The 21093-nt window shown below is 36.1% G+C and overlaps 1 pseudogene; it reads left to right on the top strand.

Moving 5' to 3' along the window:
- The window catches only part of LOC122447249, a 41214-nt pseudogene extending 23442 nt beyond the window's left edge, over positions 1-17772 (top strand).
- Positions 17773-21093: the final 3321 nt, after the last annotated feature.

The following is a 21093-nucleotide window of genomic DNA, read 5'->3' as shown; positions in this document are numbered from 1 at the left end:
ATACTCTTGTTAACATGTTAGTTGGTATGTTCAGTCTTTAATTTCTTTTTTCCTTTAATTTGTGTTACTCTATTAGAGATATGGTGATGTTTTGCTGTTCTTTTAATTTACATTTATTTAAATAATACTATTTTCATGTATCTTTTATGAGTATGTATTTCATGTATCTATCTCTAGGTCTATTTGTTCAAATTAAATTTTAATTGTGATTATCATATTTGTCAGCTGTGTGTTTTTTTTCTTGTTACAAATTTTCATTGCAAGTACTTGGCTAGATATTTTTTAAAATGTTTTCTCCTAGTCTGTGATAGTGTGTGTGTGTGTGTGTGTGTGTGTGTGTGTGCGCGCGCACACACACTCATGCACTCAGTTGTGTCTGAGTCTTTGTGACCCTAAGCGCTATAGTTCATGGAATTTTCCGGGCAAGAATACTGGAGTGAGTTACCATTTCCTCCTCCAGGAGATCTTCCCTACCCAGGGATCCAAACTGCATCTCCTGTGTCTCCTTGCATTGACAGGCTGATTCTTTACCACTGAGCCACTTAGGAAACCCAGTCTGTAACTGGGTCTTCTTTTCCATTTCAGGCTTACTGTGTGGTTCAGCTGGTAAAGAATCCGCCTGCAATGTGGGAGACCTGGGTTTGATCCCTGGGGTGGGAAGATCCCCTGAAAAAGGGAAAGGCTACCCACTCCAGTCGTCTGGGCTGGAGAATTCCATAGACTGTACAGTCCATGGAGTTGCAAAGAGTTGGACAGGACTGAGTGACTTTCACTTTCACAATGGTAAATATTGAAGATCAAACTTTTTTTATATTTTATAAAACAAAGTGGCTTTTTTCTTCTTTCATTGTCATCCTATTGCAATAGTGTTGCCTAACATAAGGTAAATATTTGTTCTTATTTTTTTTCTAAAAGTTTAATAACTGACTTTCTCACATCTAGACTAGTGCTTGCCAACCTTAGCACTATTAATATTCGACTGAACAATGCTTTGTCCTGTACTCTGTCTTATTCATTGTGTTTAGTAACTCTCCTTCTACTGCTACAAGCTATTAGCATCATTTAGCTTTAAAAACCAAATATATAAAAAAAATAAAGTAAAAAAAATAAAAACCAAATATATGATTTTAATTCATTGAGTGCTTTAGTAATTTCATTTTAAAGCTTTGTAATATTCTATTATATGACAGTACCACAATATGTTATTTTAAGCATTCCAAAATTCATGTCTGCAGAGTTGAGTATATAAAATGAAACTGTATTTTTCATATGTTGATAGTTATCTCAAAATGACACATACACTTTTACTACTCATTTCAAATGTCACAGAATAAGAAATTTTCCTCATTATTAGAAGAAAAATTATTGAACACTAATACACACTAATATTGAATGGTAACATGATATTTGTTCTGTCATTCATTCATTTTACAAAGGTTGATTTATATACTCAATATATGTGAATATATAAAATATGTATTTTCCCCCAAACAGTAGATAAGCTATGTTGAATATATGATGAATATGCATAGAGTTTGCATAGACGTGGGAAATATGTGTTTATTAGAAATAAATTTTCACATGTTTTACCCTTTGGCTATTGCCAAAAGAACAAAGTTTTTATTAACTAAAAATGTTGAATTATTTGATGCCAAAATATTTGTATCTTAGATTTTTTTATTCTTCCCAACTAAAAAAGGAAAGCAAAACCACCCAGCAGTCACAAAAACAATAACAATTACAGGAGCAACACTGGAAGAACCATATAGCAGAGCTGACAAATAACAAATAGTTTTCAGATGACTCCAGTTGCGAAATCTCTCTCTAGCTTGTCAGTATGTATAAAATATCTTCACATATTAAATTTTACTCCAGGAAAAAAGGAACCTTCATAACCTATTGGTGGGAATGTAGACTGTACAACCACTATGGAGAACGGTATGGAGATTTCTTTAAAAACTAGGAATAAAACTACCATATGATCAAGCAACCCCACTTGTGGGCACATATCCTGAGGAAAACATAATTCAAAAAGACACATGGGCCCCAATGTTCATGCAGGACTACTTACAATAGCCAAATATGGAAACAACTTAAATGTCCATCAAGGAATGGAGATAGAAGATGTGGTATATTACTCAGCCATAAAAAAGAATGAAATAATGTCAGTTGCAGCAACCTGGTTGGACTAGAGATTAAGTCAGAGAAAGACAAATTGTTACATGATATCACAAATGTGGAGTCAAAAAAATGGTACAAATGAACTAATATACAAAACAGAATAGTCACAGATATAGAAAATAAATTTATTAAAGTCAATGGGAAGGGGAGGAATAAATTAGGAGATTGGGATTAACATATACACACTACTGTATATAAAATAGCTTCCCTGGTGGCTCAGAGGGTAAAGCACCTGCCTGTGATGCGGGAGACCCAGGTTGAATCCCTGGGTCAGGAAGACCCCCTGGAGAAGGAAGTGACAACCCACTCCAGTATTCTGGCCTGGAGAATCCCATGAGCAGAGGAGCCTGGTGGGCTACAGTCCATAGGGTTGCAAAGAATTGGACATGACCGAGCGACTACACTTTCTTTCTATATAAAACAGGTAACTAGTAAGGACCTACTGTATAACTCAGGGGACTCTACCCAGTGCTCTGTGGTGACCTACATGAAAAAGTGAAAGTGAAAGTCACTCAGTCATGTCCAACTCTTTGTGACCCTATGGACTTTGGCCTGCAAGGGCATTGCAGGTGGATTCTTTACCAGCTGAGCCACCAGGGAAGCCCAAGAATACTGAAGTGGGTAGTCTATCCCTTCTCCAGGGGATCTTCCCAACCAAGGAATTGAACCAGGGTCTCCTACATTGCAGGTGGATTCTTTGCCAGCTGAGCTACCAGGGAAGCCCTATATGGGAAAAGAATCTAAAAAACAATGAATATATGTGTATGTATAACAGATTCATTTCATTGTATACCTGAAATTAACACAACATTGCAAATTGACTATATTCCAATAAATCAGATGAAATAAAAAATAAATTTTCACAAAGAACAAGATGGCGGAGTAGGTGGACATGGAGTACATCTCTCAGCATGGATACATCAGGAATACATCTTCAGACACAGAAGTGCATGCAGAACACCAGCTCAGAGTGGACAGGTATACCTGATCAGAGGAAAAGAATATATAGACCCATGCAAAAACTTGAGATTAAGCCCTGAGATTTTGGAGTGGGAGCACTGACTCCAAGACCCTAGACTACCAAAGAACTAACCCTAGGGAGTATCAGATAGTGAGAACTCACACAAAGGAAACCACTTCAATACAAGACCTGGCACCAACAAACCACCAGTGGCACCCTGTGCAGGACACCTCATCTAAACAACAAACAAAACAAAAATACAAACCCAATCATCAGCAGCCTGGATTACCACATTCATCCTTGCCCATATAAGGAAAAACAAACAAACAAAAGCTCAGCACAAACCTCACCCTGTGTGAAGCTTACACAAACCACTGGACCAACCTTAGGAGGGCAGAAACCAAATGGAAGAAAGAATTCAACCCTGAAGTCAAACACAATAAGTTAAAAAAAAATAATGAAAAGGCAGAGAAATACTACACAAATGAAGGAACAAACTAGAAACACAGAAGTCCAAATAAATGAAGAGGAAACAGGCAAACTGCCTGAAAAAGAATTCAGAATAATGATAGTAAAGATGATCAGAAACATTGAAAACAAAATGGAGAAAATGTAAGAATCAATTAACAAAGACCTAAAAGAATTAAAGAATAAACATGCAGAGACAAACAACACAATTTCTGAAATTAAAAATACTCTAGAAAGAATAAATAGCAGACTATCTGAAGCAGAACGAATCAGTGAGCTGGAAGATAAAATGGTGGAAATAATTTCTGAAGAGCATAATAAACTAAAAAGAATGAAAAGAACTGAGGATAGTCTCAGAGACCTCTGGGACAATATCAAAGGCACCAACATTTGAATTACAGGGGTCCCATAAGAAGAAGAGAAAAAGAAAGGGTGTGAGAAAATTTTTGAAGAGATTATAATTGAAAATTTCCCCAACATGGAAAAGGAAATAATCAATCAAGTCCAAGAGGCACAAAAAGTCCCATACAGGATAAACCCAAGGAGAAACATGCCAAGACACATACTAATCAAACTATGAACATTAAACACAAAGAAAGAGCATGAAAAGCAGCAAGGAAGAAGCAACAGGTAACATACAAGGGAAACCCCATACACTTAACAGCTGATCTTTCAGCAGAATCTCTGCAGGCCAGAAGGGAATGGCAGGATATATTTAAAGTACTGAAAAAGAAAAATGTACAACCAAGATTACAGTACACAGCAAGGATCTCATTCAAAATTGATGGGGAACTAAAAATCTTTTCAGACGAGCAAAAGTTAAGAGAATTCAGTGTCACCAAACCAGCTTTACAACAAATGTTAAAGGGACTTATATAGTCAAGAAATACAAGAGAAGAAAAAAGATCTACAAAATCAACCCCAAACAATTAAGAAAATGGCAAGAGGAACATATATACGAACAATTACTTTAAATGTAAATGGATTAAATACTCCAACCAAAAGACACAGACTGGCTGAATGGATACAAAAACAAGACCCATATATATGCTCTCTACAAGAAACCCACTTCAGACCTAAAGACACATATAGACTGAAAGTGAGAGGATGGAAAAATATATTCCATGCAAATGGGAAGCAAAAGACAGCTGGAGTAGCAATTCTCATAGCAGGAAAAATAGACCTTAAAATAAAGAAGATTACAAGAGATAAGGAAGGACACTACATAATAATCAAGGGATCAATCCAAAAGGAAGACATAACAATTGTAGAAATCTATGCACCCAACATAGGAGCACCTCAATATATAAGACAAACACTAACAGACATAAAAGGAGAAATTGACAGTAACACAATAATAGTAGGAAACTTTAAAAACCCACTCACACCAATGGACAGATCATCAAAACAAAATTAATAAGGAAACAGAAGTCTTAAGTGATACATTAGATGAAATGGATCTCATTGATATTTTCGGACATTCCATCCAAATGCAGAGGAAGACACCTTCTCAAGTGCACATGGAACATTCTCTAGGATAGACCACATCTTGGTGATTGCAGCCATGAAATTAAAAGACGTTTACTCCTTGAAAGGAAAGTTATGACCAACCTAGATAGCATATTAAAAAGCAGAGACATTACTTTGTCAACAAAGGTGCGTCTAGTCAAGGCTATGGTTTTTCCAGTGGTCATGTATGGATGTGAGAGTTGGACCATAAAGAAAGCTGAGCACCAAAGAATTGATGCTTTTGAACTATGGTGTTGGAGAAGACTCCTGAGAGTCGCTTGCACTGCAAGGAGATCCAACCAGTCCATCCTAAAGGAGATTCAGTCCTGGGTGTTCATTGGAAGGTCTGATGTTGAAGCTGAAACTCCAGTACTTTGGCCACCTGATGCGAAGAGCTGACTCATTTGAAAAGACCCTGATGCTGGGAAAGATTGAGGGCAGGAGGAAAAGGGGATGACAGAGGATGAGATGGTTGGATGGCGTCACTGACTCAACGGACATGAGTTTGGGTGGAATCTGGGAGTTGGTGATGGACAGGGAGGCCTGGCGTCCTGCGGTTCATGGGGTCGCAAAGAGTCGGACATGACTGAGTGACTGAACTGAACATAGGTGAACTCGGTTACAAGTCAAACCTCAGAGAATTTAAGAAAATTGGAATTGTATCAAGCATCTTCTGCAACCACAATGCTATGAGACTAGATATCAATTACAAGAAAGAAACTGTAAGAAACACAAACACATGGAGATTAAACAACATGTTTCTAAAAAACCAACAGGTTACTGAAGAAGTCAGAAATAAAAAAAATTCTAGAAATAAATGACCATGAAAACACAACAATCCAAAACCTACGGGATGCAGCAAAAGCAATTCTAAGAGGGAAGTATATAGCAGTACAATCCTACGTCAAGAAACAAGAAAAACATCGAATAGAAAACCTAACTTTATACCTAAACAACTGGAAAAACAGCAAAATAAATAAATAAATAAATAATAATAATAGAAGGAAACAAATCATAAAGATCTGAGCAGAAGTGAAAGAAACAATAGTAAAGAATAGAACTAAAAGCTGGTTTTTTGAGAAGATAAACCTGACAAGCCTTTAGCCAGACTCATCAAGAAAAAAAGAAAGAAGAATAAAATTGACAAAATTAGAAATGGAAAAGGAGAGGTTACAACAGAAGATGGAGAAATACAAATGATTATAAGAGACTATCATGAATAACTATATGGCACTAAAATGGATAACCTGGAAGAAATGGACAGATTCTTAGAAAAGTTCAATCTTACAAGACTGAACCAGGAAGAAATAGAAATTATGAACAACCTAATTACAAGCACTGAAATTAAAGTTGTGGTAAAAAAAATTTCCCCAAAAAAAGAAAGCCCAGGACCAGATGGCTTCACAGGGGAATTCTATCAAACATGCCTATCCTTCTAAAACTCTTTCAAAAAATTGCAGAGGAAGGAACACTTCCAAACTCATTCTACGAGGCCATGGTCACCCTGATACCAAAACCAGACAAAGACAACACAAAAAAAGAAAATTACAGGCCAATATCACTGATGAACCTAGATGCACAAATCCTCAACAAAATTTTAGCAAAGAGAATTGTGCAACACATCAAATACCTCACACACCAAGATCAAGTTGGGTTTATTCCAGGAATGCAAGGATTCTTCAATATATGCAAATCAACCAATGTGATACACCATATTAACAACTTGAAATATAAAAACCGTATGATAATCTCAATAGATACAGAAAAAGCCTGTGAAAACATTTAGGACCCATTTATGATTAAAACTCTTTAAAAAATGGACATAGAAGGAACCTACCTCAACATAGTAAAGGCCATATGTGATAAGCCTACAGCAAATATTATTCTCAATGGTGAGAAACTGAAAGCATTCCCCCTAAGATCAGGAACAAGACAAGGAGGTCCACTTTCACCACTATTTTTCAACATTGTTCTGGAAGTCCTAGCTACAGCAATCAGAGAAGAAAAGGTAACAAAGGGAATCCAGATCAGAAAAGAAGTAAAGTTCTCACTGTTTGTAAATGATATGATCCTATAAATAGAAAACCTTAAAAGATAGTATCAGAAAATTACTAGAGCTAATCAGTGTATTTAGCAAACTTGCAGGATACAAAATCAATAAAGAGAAATCACTTGCATTTCTATATACTAACAATGAAAAATCAGAAAGAGAAATTAATGAATCAATCCTATACACCATTGCAACAAAAGAATTAAATGTCTAGGAATAAACTTACCTAAGCAGATGAAAGAACTGTACACAGAAAATTATAAGACACTAATGAAAGAAATCAAAGATGACATAAACAGACTGAGAAATATTCCATGTTCCTGGGTAGGAAGAATCAATATTATGAAAATGACTATACTACCAAATGCAATATACAGATTCAGTGCAAGCCCTATCATATTAGCAGTGGCATTTTACACAGAACTAGAACAAAAAATTTCACAATTCACATGGAAACACAAAAGACTGCAAATAGCCAAAGCAGCCTTGAGAAAGAAGAATGGAGCTGGAGGAATCAACCTTCCTGACTTCAGATTATACTACAAAGCTACAGTCATCAAGACAGTATGGTACTGGCACAAAAACAGAAATATAGACCAATGGAACAAGATAGAAAGCCCAGAAATAAACCCATGAACCTATGAGTACCTTATTTTTGACAAAGGAGGCAAGAACATACAATGGGGCAAAGACAGCCTCTTCAATAAATGGTGCTGGGAAAACTGGACAGCTACACGTAAAAGAATAAAATTAGAACACTTCCTAACATCATACACAAAGATAAACTCAAAATGGATTAAATACCTAAATGTAAGACCAGAAACTATAAAACTCTTAGAGGAAAACATAGGCAGAATACTTGAAGACATGAATCAAAGCAAGATCCTCTAAGACCCACCTCCTAGAGTAACAGAAATAAAAACAAAAGTAAACAAGTGAGACCTGTTTAAACTTAAAAGCTTTTGCACAACAAAGGAAACTGTAAGCAAGGTGAAAATTCTCAGAATTGGAGAAAATAATAGCAAATGAAACAACTGACAAAGGATTAATTTCCAAAATATGCAAGCAGCTCATACAACTCAATGCCAGAAAAACAAACAACTCAATCAAAAAGTGGGAAAAAGACATAAAGAGACTCTCTCCAAAGAAGACATACAGATGGCTAACAAACACATGAAAAGATGCTCAACATCACTCATTATTGGAGAAATGCAAATCAAAACCACAATGAGATATCACCTCACACTGGTCAGAATGGCCATCATCAAAATGTCTATAAACAATAAATGCTGGAGAGGGTGTGCACTGTTGTGGGAATGTAAATTGAGTCAGCCACTATGGAAGATGGTATGGAGATTTCTTAAAAACCTAGGAATAAAACCACCATATAACCCAGTAATCCCACTCCTAGGCATAGTCCCTGAGGAAACCAGGGTTGAAAATGATACATGTATTCCATTGTTCCTTGCAGCACTATTTACAATGGCTAAAACATGGAAGCAACCTAGATGTCCATCAACAAATGAATGGATAAAGAAGTTGTCATACATATACATAGTGGAATATTACTCAGCCATAAAAAGGGATGCATTTGAGTCAGTTCTGATGAGGTGGATGAACCTAGAACCTACTATACAGAGTGAAATGAGTCAGAAAGAGAAAGAAAAATATCATATTCTAATGTATATATATGGAATCTAGAAAAATGGTCCTGAAGAATTTATTTACAGGGCAGCAATGGAGAAACAGACATAGAGAATAGACTTATGGACATGGAGAGAGGGGAGGAGATGGTGAGATGTATAGCAAGGGTAACATGGAAACTTACATTACCATATGTAAAATAGATAGCCAATGGGAATTTGCCGTATGGCTCAGGAAACTCAAACACAGGCCCTGTATCAATCTAGAGGGGCTGATGGGGTGGGAGATGGGAAGGAGGTTCAAAAGGGAGGGGATATATGTATACCTATGGCTGATTCATGTTGAGGTTTGACAGAAAACAACAAAATTCTGTAAAGCAATTATCCTTCAATAAAAAATTGATTAAAAAAATAAATTTTCAGTCCAACATAGTTAGAGAAAGCCAACACCAACGTTCCACATTTCAATGTTATAAAAGCACTAATCAAATGATTTAGTATATTCCAAATGAATAAAGAAGTTTTAATTTTTAATTATTAAGGATAATTTAAGAAGACTTGGATGAAAAATGATAATTTTCTAGTTTGTGACCTTATTAAGATAGAACAAACAAAATATTACCATACTGTGTAAATAGTTATATTTAACTGGCAAACATTTTATAATTTTAAAAACTAGGCTTTAAAATTTTATAGAGCCTTGAAACAAATATCAGTAAACTATATGGTTCCAGACACTGTATATAAATTTCCAATCAGTATGTGCTTAATGAAGATATTTTCATTAGATAAATTGAGACAAAGGTATTTTTGAAATATCATCATAATCTACAAATTATACTCTGTCCCCCAAAAAGTTTCAACTGTTTGAAATACAGATAATCAATGTTTTTGAGTTAATAATGTGGAATATGTCATGAAAAATAAAAACCTAAGATCCACAAAATGTGTTATTTTCTTATTAATAAATTATTTTTCTGGTGAGACCCCAATACTGTAACCACTAGCATATTTGATACTGAAATGACATAGAATTACATTTAAATTTATCAATCAGTGTATCCACATTTCAAGTGCTCAATCACTGAAAATCACCAGTGACTATCATATTGGACAGCATGGTGGAATATTTCCATCATTGCTCAAGAAATATTAAGCAATGCTGTGGGAGAGATTTTTTTTGAAAGTGCCTGCTGAAACTCCAAAGAGGCTACATTAACATATTGTCTTTTCAGTTACTAACATGTAACTTAGGACAATCAGAATTCTCTGCTTCAGTTTCCTCCTCCAGAAAATAACTCTACTAAGATTTCCTGTCTCCCAGGGTTCACATGAGGTTTAAATGTGTAATGCAGGTAAAGTGTCAAGTGTACTTATGTGGTATATGTAACTGCTCTTGTGGAAATAAATAGTTACCCTTATTCTATGAAGAACCATGGAACACGTTGTTTCTTAATTGTCACAGCTTAAAAATCCCTCCTACTTCCCAGGTACATTGTCATGTCCATGAGAATTTCCTTCTTTCAGCCTACCTCCAAGCCAAACTATTATGCCAACCAGTTTGCTTTCCTTAGACACAACACACACACACACCCACAGTGGGAGCAAGGCCAGGGTCCAACTTCTGTCAATTCACCCTTTTGCCATTTCACTACAAGTCATTGTGTCCACATGAGCCATGATAAGTCCCAAAACAAGGTTGAGCCTATAATCTGTCTTCCAAATAAGTTGAAAGTGAGCATAAATATTGTTTTAGAGTACAACCTTGAAATGGAAATTATCCGAAGCAACGTGATAAATTAGGGTTATTCTGAGTAATCCTTTTAGCCCCAGAAGAGGCAGAGTAGAACCTGAAGTCCTTGACCTATAGCTTTCTCTGTTGTGCCCTAAATGAAAAATCCCCACCTTACCATTTGATCTTACACCCCTGGACACTGACACTCCTATTTCACAGATGACACACATGACATTTACTCAAAAGCAGGGTGAAGGCAGAGTAGGTTTAATAGAGTGAAGTTGCTGTTCATTTTCTCTCTAGCTTTTTCTCATCACTTCAGCTTTTTTTTCCCTTTTCTTGCTTCAAATTTCTTCAGTACTATAATGAAGTGGAAAATATGTAGCCATTGACATTTTAATCATTATCAAAAATATACAGAAGGATTAAGTGACTTACTTTATATTATCCTCTAATCACTGTTTATTCTATGATTCTCAAGGGCCCAGAAAGTGCCCCACAGTCTGTATGTAGAAACTATCTACTTGATTTGCCTTGATTTAAAGGAACGTGACCTTAGTGTTTTCTGCATAAGCAGGGATGAAACAGCATCTCTCGACACTAGTCCTGCATCTCTAGACACTGGACACCATTTCCTGCTTGCCAAGGTTTCTACGTATTATATCAAGCACATCTTCACCCCTTCTTGCATCTTCTACTACACTCTAGCCTCTGGGTATTTGTACATTTCAGCAGTTCTTTGTGCTGTGATAGTCACATACCAGTACTATTTTCTGTGGTTTTCTATTGACGTAGCTGCATGCAGTTTTCTTAATTGTCACCATCACTTCCCATTGTTTATTTCTCTTTATATTTCTCCACAAATAAATATTTGTTAATGTACACATTATATACCTCTATATCCAGAAATGAGAAGTAAACTGTTTAACCTTGTTATGATTTACCTTCCAACTGAAGAGCTGTTAATAATGTCAGATTACATCAAACCCTGTTAACATAATGTGATTGGGCATTAATCTTTATCAAGGCAATCTTTTTATAATAATTTCCCAAATAACTGATTGTTGTGTGCACAGATCTTCCCCAGGTACATAAAATAGACTTTGAAATATATCTTGACCACTCATGACCTCCTCCAGTGATGAAAACTTGTCATATTAAAGACGAGTTTCATGTTATGCAATTTCATTAAAAGGTAGTATGTTTTTCACTCTTCTATTCTTATATGTCTTCATACAAATTATCATGTATCTGTAATATGACAGATTTTAAGGAGGCAACATTTCAATTAATGTCACCATCACCACAGTGACACCTGCATAAAAATATACAAATGATCTACAATCAGTTCTTTTTTTTAACAATGTAATTATTGAATACTTACTACACGTTCCACACTATGCTATGTTTAAGCTTTGCATATTTGTTTAGCATATGTAATAGAAATTAGTGAGTCTTCATTCTTCATAGTTGGGTTACACAGATAACTAACCTTCACTTTTAGAATATTTTATTTTCATAATGATGAATGTACCCTGCTAGGTCATACCTGTGTTACTTCTGACAGCTAATGTTTAAGCTGCATTAAATCTACTTTCATTGAACATATTGAGTATAAATCCTATATATGATTTATGAACTCATAAATCATAAAACGAACTGTAATCTATATCAGATAATGATCATTTTAGAGGTGCATTTTTAAATGATCTGAAAATTTTGGTGTCTTATTGCTTCCAGAATGGGCTTCATTATTTGACTTATTGTCCTTTTCCAGGGAATAAGCTGGAATTTTAGGCATAAATTCCATGATATTATAAAAAAAAAGTTATTGGGGAAGATCAGGAACTTGTGTTCAAGGCAGCAACATTTGGCTTGGAAGCACTGGATGAAATAGTTTTACTTTATTTTTGTTGGTTTGATAATTTACACACTAATTTCCAAAGTTCCTCATAGTTTGTCACTCAAAGGCTTCAGTTCAGTTCAGTTCAGTCGCTCAGTCACGTCTGACTCTTTGGGACCCCATGGACTGCAGCACACCAGGCTTCCCTGTCCATCACCAACACCCAGAGTTTATTCAAACTCATGTGCATTGAGTCGGTGATGCCATCCAACCATCTCATCCTTTATTGTCCCCTTCTCCTCCTGCCTTCAATCTTACCCAGCATCAGGGTCTTTTCAAATGAGTCAATTCTTTGCATCAGGTGGCCAAAATATTGGAGTTTCAGCTTCAGCATCGGTTCTTCCAATGAATAGTCAGTACTGATTTCCTTTAGGATGGACTGGTTGGTTCTCTTTGCTGTCCAAGGGACTCTCAAGAGTCTTCTCCAACACCACAGTTCAAAACCATCAATTCTTCAGGGATCAGCTTTCTTTACAGTCCAACTCTCACATCCATCCATGACTACTGGAAAAAAAATAGCTTTGACTAGACGGATCTTTGTCGGTAAAATAGTGTCTCTACTTTTTAACATGCTGTCTATGTTGGTCATAACTTTTCTTCCAAGGAGCTCCTGCTGCTGCTGCTGCTAAGTCACTACAGTCATGTCCAACTCTGTGCGACCCCATAGATGGCAGCCCACCAGGCTCCCCCGTCCCAGGGATTCTCCAGGCAAGAACACTGGAATGAGTTCTCATTTCCTTCTCCAATGCATGAAAGTGAAAAGTGAAAGTGAAGTCGCTCAGTCGTGTCCGACTCTTAGCGACCCCGTGGACTGCAGCCTACCAGGCTCCTCTGTCCCTGGCATATTCCAGGCAAGAGTACTGGAGTGGGTTGCCATTGTCTTCTCCACTTCCAAGGAGCAACTAACTGTCTTTTAATTGCATGGCTGCTGTCCTATCTGTGGTGATTTTGGAGCCCCCAAAATAAAGTCTGCCACTGTTTCCACTGTTTCCCCACCTATTTGCCATGAAGTAATGGGGCCAGATGACAAGATCTTAATTTTCTGAATGGCTTACCACTGAGCACCTGGGAAGTCCTATGTATGTATGTGTGTATATATTTGGATTTTTTTTTAATGTTGATTTTTTTCCCTGGATACATCATTATGTATGCCAAAATTCATTAGAATTATTTGGCAGTGTGCTAGTGTTTCTCCATTTTAAAATATGTAACTTTCTTAGATTGACTTTAACTTTTAACGTAACATTTTATTTATCTTTGTTGTTTTTTCCTATCCTGGTTCCTTTCTTATTTTCGTTGTTTTTCTGAAAATAAAACAAATTAAACGTAAGCCATATAGGCTCGCATATTTTTATACTTAAATTTTTCATCATTTGTATGATACAACAGATTCTTTAGATATATCTCTTCTATAGGAATGAGCACAGAATACACCTTTTTAAAATATTCATGAACCCACTGTTTCTTAGGTTACTGTTCTTTCATAGAAATTAGTTTGTCATTAGTTATGCAAAATATTCCCTGAAAACTTTCAGAAGCTCATAGTTTTCGAAGTTCTGCGCCTCAAACTATCTTTGTTTCTTTGTGTTTTGTTTTTCTCTTTTATTGGTTCTCAGTTTCCTTGTATCTACAACAGATGATAAAATGATAAATTATATTATAGACAAAAAATGAATTTTTAAGTTTTTTAATAAAGACTGATCAACAGTTTAAACTTCAGACAAATATGACTATGTTCTTCAACATCTGCAGAAAATGTCAGGAAATTCAAAGTTTGTAAACACTTTTCCACATGGCATATTCAAAAATTCACAAACACATATGATCATTACTTTTCTACATATTAAATAACATTGGCAGTAGAAAGTAAAAAAAAAATTGGTAGCTATTGAAATCTAATATAGAGGTTCCCAGGTGGTGCCATGCTAAAGAATCTACCCACCAATACAAGAGACACAAGACACGGGTTCAATCCCTGGGTTTGGGAAGATCCCCTGGAGTAGGAAATGGCAAACCACTCTGGTATTCTTGCCTGGAAAATTCCATGGACAGAAGAACCTGGCAGTGCACAGTTCAGGGGGTCACAGTTACAAAGGGTCACGATCGCAAGGAGACATGACTAAGTGAGCACAAGCACAATGAAGTCTGTAACAAGTACCAGGCCAGGTAGATAAGTAATAGATTTTGCCCTGAATTTGTTTTGCTCAACAGTATGATTTGATTTCTGAACAACTGACTGAAATATTGTATATATATATCAAAATTTAGCCATACACTGTCTCAAAATTTATCCTATTCCAGAAGAGCCTTTCTTCAGGAGAGCCTTTGTGCCACCAAACCCTGTTTTGCCCATGTTTTTGTTGCATCATTTATCCATTTAAACCTGGTTTTCCTTAAAAGCCAGCTTTTGTTTTCTGTTTAAGATGCCCCCCAAATTTAACCTATTTGCTAAATGATTTTAAATGAAGGAAATTATTTGAAAATTATGTAATATTTTAATATTCTGCTATTGCTTCAAAAAACCACTATGCTTTCACATGCTATTATACTTTATTTCTTTATATAGATAAATAACAGCCTAAAGGCAGGCCCAGTCTTAGCACTAGCAAGAAAGTTGGGTATAAATGGCGGCCCACATACCATATGTCCAGATACTTAAAAGTTAAAATCCAGTTAACAGATTGTGAAATAAAGTATATTCTATCCTTCTGCCTTGACAAATATATCTTCATAAAGTCCTGGAAAGTCAGGATTGAATTTGGAAATATTGGACTTCTTATAGTTCCATAATAAAGTATGATATTATGTAGAGAGCCAGCCTGCCTGCAGTCCACATTCTGTTCCCACCCATGGCTCCCTTCTGCACTGTAAGAAGATCAGAACATATGCAGGTGAACCAGTTTCCTATGAGACCAAGTTTTGTTCATATACCCTGAAAACAAATTGAGTTGGCCACTATGTCTGTGGACAGACCTGGGATAAATGTCCAGGCAAACTCAGGTATTGGTCTTAGAATCATTTGAATTTAGAATTTCACTCTCAAGTATCCCATGCATGACCTCCAAAAGTAGAGGCACTGGCTCTAAGTGGAAATTTTCCCTTGGCCGATGTGGAGTGGCATGTGTGGAAATGGAATCTAGTAGGCTGCAAAACATGGGACTGATGCAGATGACCTTTCTCCATGCTGAAAATATAGTGGTACATTGACAAAATTCTTGTTTCCAAGTGCACTAGTGAAAATCCCAGATGCAATGAAACAGAAACGCTCACAGACTGATTTAAGGTGATTAGAACATATTACATCTCAAACTAAATTGAAGCTCACAAAGAGAAGCAAGAAGAAAGATACTAGGGGGATAAACACACTTAGGGAAAGGTACTTATTGGTGGAAGAATCATACTATCTGGATCCTGAGATATGCAATGGTCATATTCCTTCTCAGTCTCTCTCTCTTCCCCTCTTTCTTTTGGCCTCTCCTTTACTTTCTCCTCCTCAACAGCTTCTCCAAATATGGCCTGGGTATAAGAATGAGAATCAAAATTTGAACAAATGGATTCCAACAGATGGAACCATGGCTGGGCCAGTGACACCCACATCTTTTACTACAATGATGCACAAAAATAGGTAAAACATGCTTTACCAACATCTGTAGCTTGCCAAATTTTTGAGCTGAGCTGGTGGCCAAAATAGAACTGTACTAAGTGTAATCAAACTCATGTCCATTGAGTCAGTGATGCCATTCAACCATCTCATCCTCTGTCATTCCCTTCTCCTCCCACCTTCAATCTGTCCCAGTATCAGGGTCTTTTCCAAGGAGTCAATTCTTTGCATCAGGTGGCCAAAGTATTGGAGTTTCAGCTTCAGCACCAGTCCTTCCAATGAATAATCAGGACTGATTTCCTTTAGGATGGACTGGTTGGATCTTCTTGGAGTCCAAGGGACTCTCAAGAGTCTTCTCCAACACCACAGTTCAAATGCATCAATTCTTCAGCACTCAGCTTTCTTTATGGCCCAACTCTCACATCCATACATGACTACTGGAAAAACCATAGTTTTGACTAGACGGACCTTTGCTGGCAAAGTAATGTCTCGGCTTTTTAATAAGCTGTCTAGGTTGGTCATAACTTTTCTTCCAAGGAGCAAGTGTCTTTTAATTTCATGGCTGCAATCACCATCTGCAGTGATTTGGGAGCCCCCCAAAATAAAGTCTGTCACTGTTTCCATTGTTTCCCCATCTATTTGCCATGAAGGGATGGGACCAGATGCCATGAACTTGGTTTTCTGAATGTTGAGTTTTAAGTGACATTTTTCACTCTCTTCTTTCACCTTCATCAAGAGGCTCTTTATAGTTCTTCTTTGCTTTCTGCCATAAGGGTGGTACCATCTGCATATCTGAGGTTATTGATATTTCTCCTGGCAATCTTGAAGCTTAAAGAAAGAAAATGTCCATCCTCCTCCTATTGCCCCACCACCAGATGAAATCCCTGATCATTTTATAACGCCACCAGACAAGCACCACATGAGCCATATTCTATCAAAGCAACACAGCAACACATCAGGATGCCAGCATCTCCTTGCAACATTTGCCCCACGAGCACTATAATCAGCCACACAAGGATATTCATGCTCCTCCAGCAGAACTGTTCCACCTCTACCTTGTTCAATCAGGAAACTTTTCCTAATTGAACAAGGATTTAATATTCAACAAAATATTCAACAGCAACTTAATAATCCCCTGATTCAGGATGACTCAAATTCAGGTGCTAAAGAACTATCACCTCCTACCCTAGCATCTGCTCACCATCATCCTGAATATCAGGGTCAACCAATGGTCTCACACCCTTATCATATTATGTCTCCACAGCAACAATATGTACCACCCCGACCTCCTCCACCGCCAATAAACCATTCAGTGCCACAGCCTCCCCAGGCCACAGGTACTCCTCACTTGATGTATAGCTGAGTTCCACCTCCACCTATTACCTCTGCTCCACCACCAATTACCCCTCCCCTGGGCATATCATTGCCCAGATGCCATCTTATATGAATCATCCTCCAAGACCTCCCCCACCTCAACATGGAGGTCGTCCTATAACTGTACATCCTCCTCACCGTTATAACCCTCACTCTTCACCCCAGTTCACTGAAGATCAAGGAACTCTGAGCCTTCCATTTATACAACCACAAGGAATGAGCCCTGGTATGTAGCCTGCACCAAGAAGGCCACCTCCTCCTCCACAAATGCAGGGTCCTCCTTCTCAAGCCCCACTTCCTGAACCACATCATCCCTATCAGACAGATAGAGGCCATATTATCAATAATAATAGTATTCTGAACTGAAGGTATGATGAGGAAACAAAACTTATGAATAGTTAATCTTTTAATTAAGCCTTGACTGGGGAAGAACACCTCTTACTGAGGTGGCTAAAACATTTAGGGTCTTGTCTCTTGAAATGGTTTTAAATCTTGACTTAGGGTTGATATCAAGTATTACACTGCAATGCGGATACGTAACTCAGTTGAGGACAGCTATATTTTAACATCTTTGTTCCTCTGCTGTGGTAAATTGACCCACAGGTGACCATTTGTAAAAATTTTGAAAAAAAAGTTTTCATTGTTCTCCTTTCAAAGGTAAACTCAATGTTTAATTTTTCTTTTGAAACATTATGTTAATTTGTGTAAAAAGATTAAATTTCAGTATGGCTGTAAATGGCTATTTTTATGTGAATTTAAGTGCAGTCACGTATTATTTATTAAGCCATGTGTTTTGCCACTAATTTCTCAGAGATACAGTAAAATCCTAAAAGTAAAAATATAAAAAGAAAACAAACAAAATAAAGCATCCTATAAGTGCATCTATATATTGTGGGCAAATTAGATTACTTATTATCTCTGTTTAATTTTTCTTATTACTCTTGTCATTTTTTATGCTGTTTCTATCAAAATTGAGCATTTCCAAATAGTACACAATCTCACATCATGTCTTAGGGTTTCCACCTCCTTTTTAAAGTAAAAACTGTTTTTCAAATGGGTTTTAATGATAAAATCCTTCATTTTTTAATATGACATTTTAAAATGTTTTATATCAGGCATCACAAATTATGACGGAATAGAATTAAAAATGATACAAAATTATAGAATGTTTTCCCTTACTTTTCATCTGCCGATCCCTTGCATTACTATACCTCTCTCTCTTTTTGATCTGAAAGTCTCTTTTCATAACAAAACACAAACTACACTAAGTCAGACAACGAAACACAGATATTCATCAACATACTTGACTTTTTTTTTTCCAGTTATTTGAAATGCTCTATTGGGGAAGTATAAATTAAAAAAAACAAAGTAGAGGAAGATATCAAGCTCAGCTCTGTCACTATGCATTAGCAAAGGTCAAATTTCCACATATGAGATATTTTAAAGCAAAGAATCAAGGTAGATTTTTAATGAAATTGTTTAATATTCCTTTTATCAATCAAAAGGAATGAAGATAATTTTATCTTTAGTTCATCAGTGATAAGTACTCCCACACACTTCCACAGTTGTAATATAATTCATGACATGCTTTTATTCTAAATACTTGTCAGAGTCTATTAAACATCATTTCTTTCAACTTTACTTTTCAACTAGACATGAACAAATAACTTTTGAATATTTAGCAGTTTCTATTTTCCAAAAGATCCTCGTTAATCCATGTTTAGCTAAAGCTCTTCATGCAATGAATGTCTGTCATTCAGAACTATACGCCCAGCAACAGAATGCTCCATTAATTTCTTGTATTTTTTTCTTCAATAAGCAAATTTTAGCAAAGTTCGTAGCGTTCTAAAATTCTTTAAAATAAAATCTTAAACAATTCATTGTTCACAATAATTTTCATGAGTTATTTTTCACTTACTTTCTTATCTGTATTAATTTATACTTAGATAAGGGCTTCCCTGGTGGCTCAGTTGCTTAGAATGTGCCTGCAGTGCAGGAGATCTAGGTTTGATCTTTGGGTTGGGAGATCCCCTGGAGAAGGAAATGGCAACCCACTCCAGTATTCTGGCCTGGAAATTACATGGACAGAGGAGTCTGGAGGGCTACAGTCCTTGGGATTACAAGTGTCAGACACAACAGAGTGATTTAACATATCTAGATACACTCACATGCAAATAAGATATTATTTATTTTTCAGTATGGTAGAAAAATGACAATATCAAAATCATTAGTATAATTAGAATCAGTTCAGTACTGGATGTTATTGTACTCTATTTTGTTTCTTTTCTTTTGATATTTTTGAAGTAGACAATAACTAAATCTACCCCACATTTCATAGTACATCATTGTCTTTGGTCTGTGAAAGCCTAATCTTTGCTTTGTTGGAGAAGTATGTGTCAGTGGTACTGGGGATAATGTTGGGAACAAAACCTTCATATTCCCTGGCCACACTCTAATGGTGGAGGCAGAAGAATGAAGATAGGTTTTTAATCTGTGTCAGTAATAGGTGCTACAGAGAAAAATAAACAAGATAGGTGATAAAAAATGCTGGAATAGGGCAAAAGTGGACTGTTGTCTGAAAATGATTCCCTGATAAATTAATACATGTAAGAAGAGTGGACAACTCATGAGGATATAAGCATTAAAAATAAGTAATAATAATAATATCAATAGTTTTAAAAAGGAGAAACTGATGTCTAGGAATGATTCCAGTGCAGCTGATGCATTAATGATAGAGTGTTAGAAGATGAAACCATAGAAATGTGGGTGGGAAAATCATATTGAAATATTAGACCAGTTAAGTACTTTGGCTTTCTCTCTCTTTGAAATGGGAAAGCTTGCATGCATTCAAGCAGAGAAGAGACATGAACTGACCTTAGTCTTTCAGTAGATTATTGTGGTTGCATTGCGAAAAACAGACTAAAGGGAGGGAAGGACAGAAACAAGGACACCATTTGGATGCATTTACTAAATTCCAGGTGTTGTATTGTGAAATCTGAACCAGGATTATAGGAATAGAGGAGAAGTTTGGGAGTTATTAAATACATGGATCCTGGCCTCAGAGGACCTGGGTTCTAAACCCAATTTATAAACACAGAGTTAATATATTGTAAAAGTTACAGTCTCTCCTAGTTTCAGGATCCTCATCTATAAATTAAGTTTATATATATAAAAATAAGTTATAGATGTAAAGTATAATACTCAATAGAATTAAGGTAAATAATGTATTACATTTTTTAATAGTCGATATGGATAGGAGACAGGATGGAAAGAATGAGAAAATGAACTATGGTGGATATACTTAAAAGCACTGATTTGTACACTTTTAAATGAATGAATTTTACAGCATGTGAATTATGACTTGATAATAAAATAATAGAAAATAAATGATAATGGTTTTATGAATATATATATTTATATATACAGATCTTTTAGAATCATATTCATGTTTCACATATTGAAAAAAAAAAACCAAAAAGGAAAAGAAAACTAAAAATTGAACTCAAATAGAAGTAAATGAATCATTCAATTATAAGTAAATAACATAACCATAACACATATAAACAGAAAGAGAGACAAACTTAATTAAGTATGGAATAGATCATTCTGATCATCTATGTGAAGCTGAAGCCAGAAAGAACAGTATGCAATTATTGTACTTCCATTAG

This window comes from Cervus canadensis, chromosome 9 (assembly GCF_019320065.1).
Source record: "Cervus canadensis isolate Bull #8, Minnesota chromosome 9, ASM1932006v1, whole genome shotgun sequence".
In the NCBI taxonomy this organism is placed as follows: domain Eukaryota; kingdom Metazoa; phylum Chordata; class Mammalia; order Artiodactyla; family Cervidae; genus Cervus; species Cervus canadensis.
Note: the sequence above shows the minus strand (reverse complement) of the source record. Positions and strands in the feature narration are given on the sequence as shown.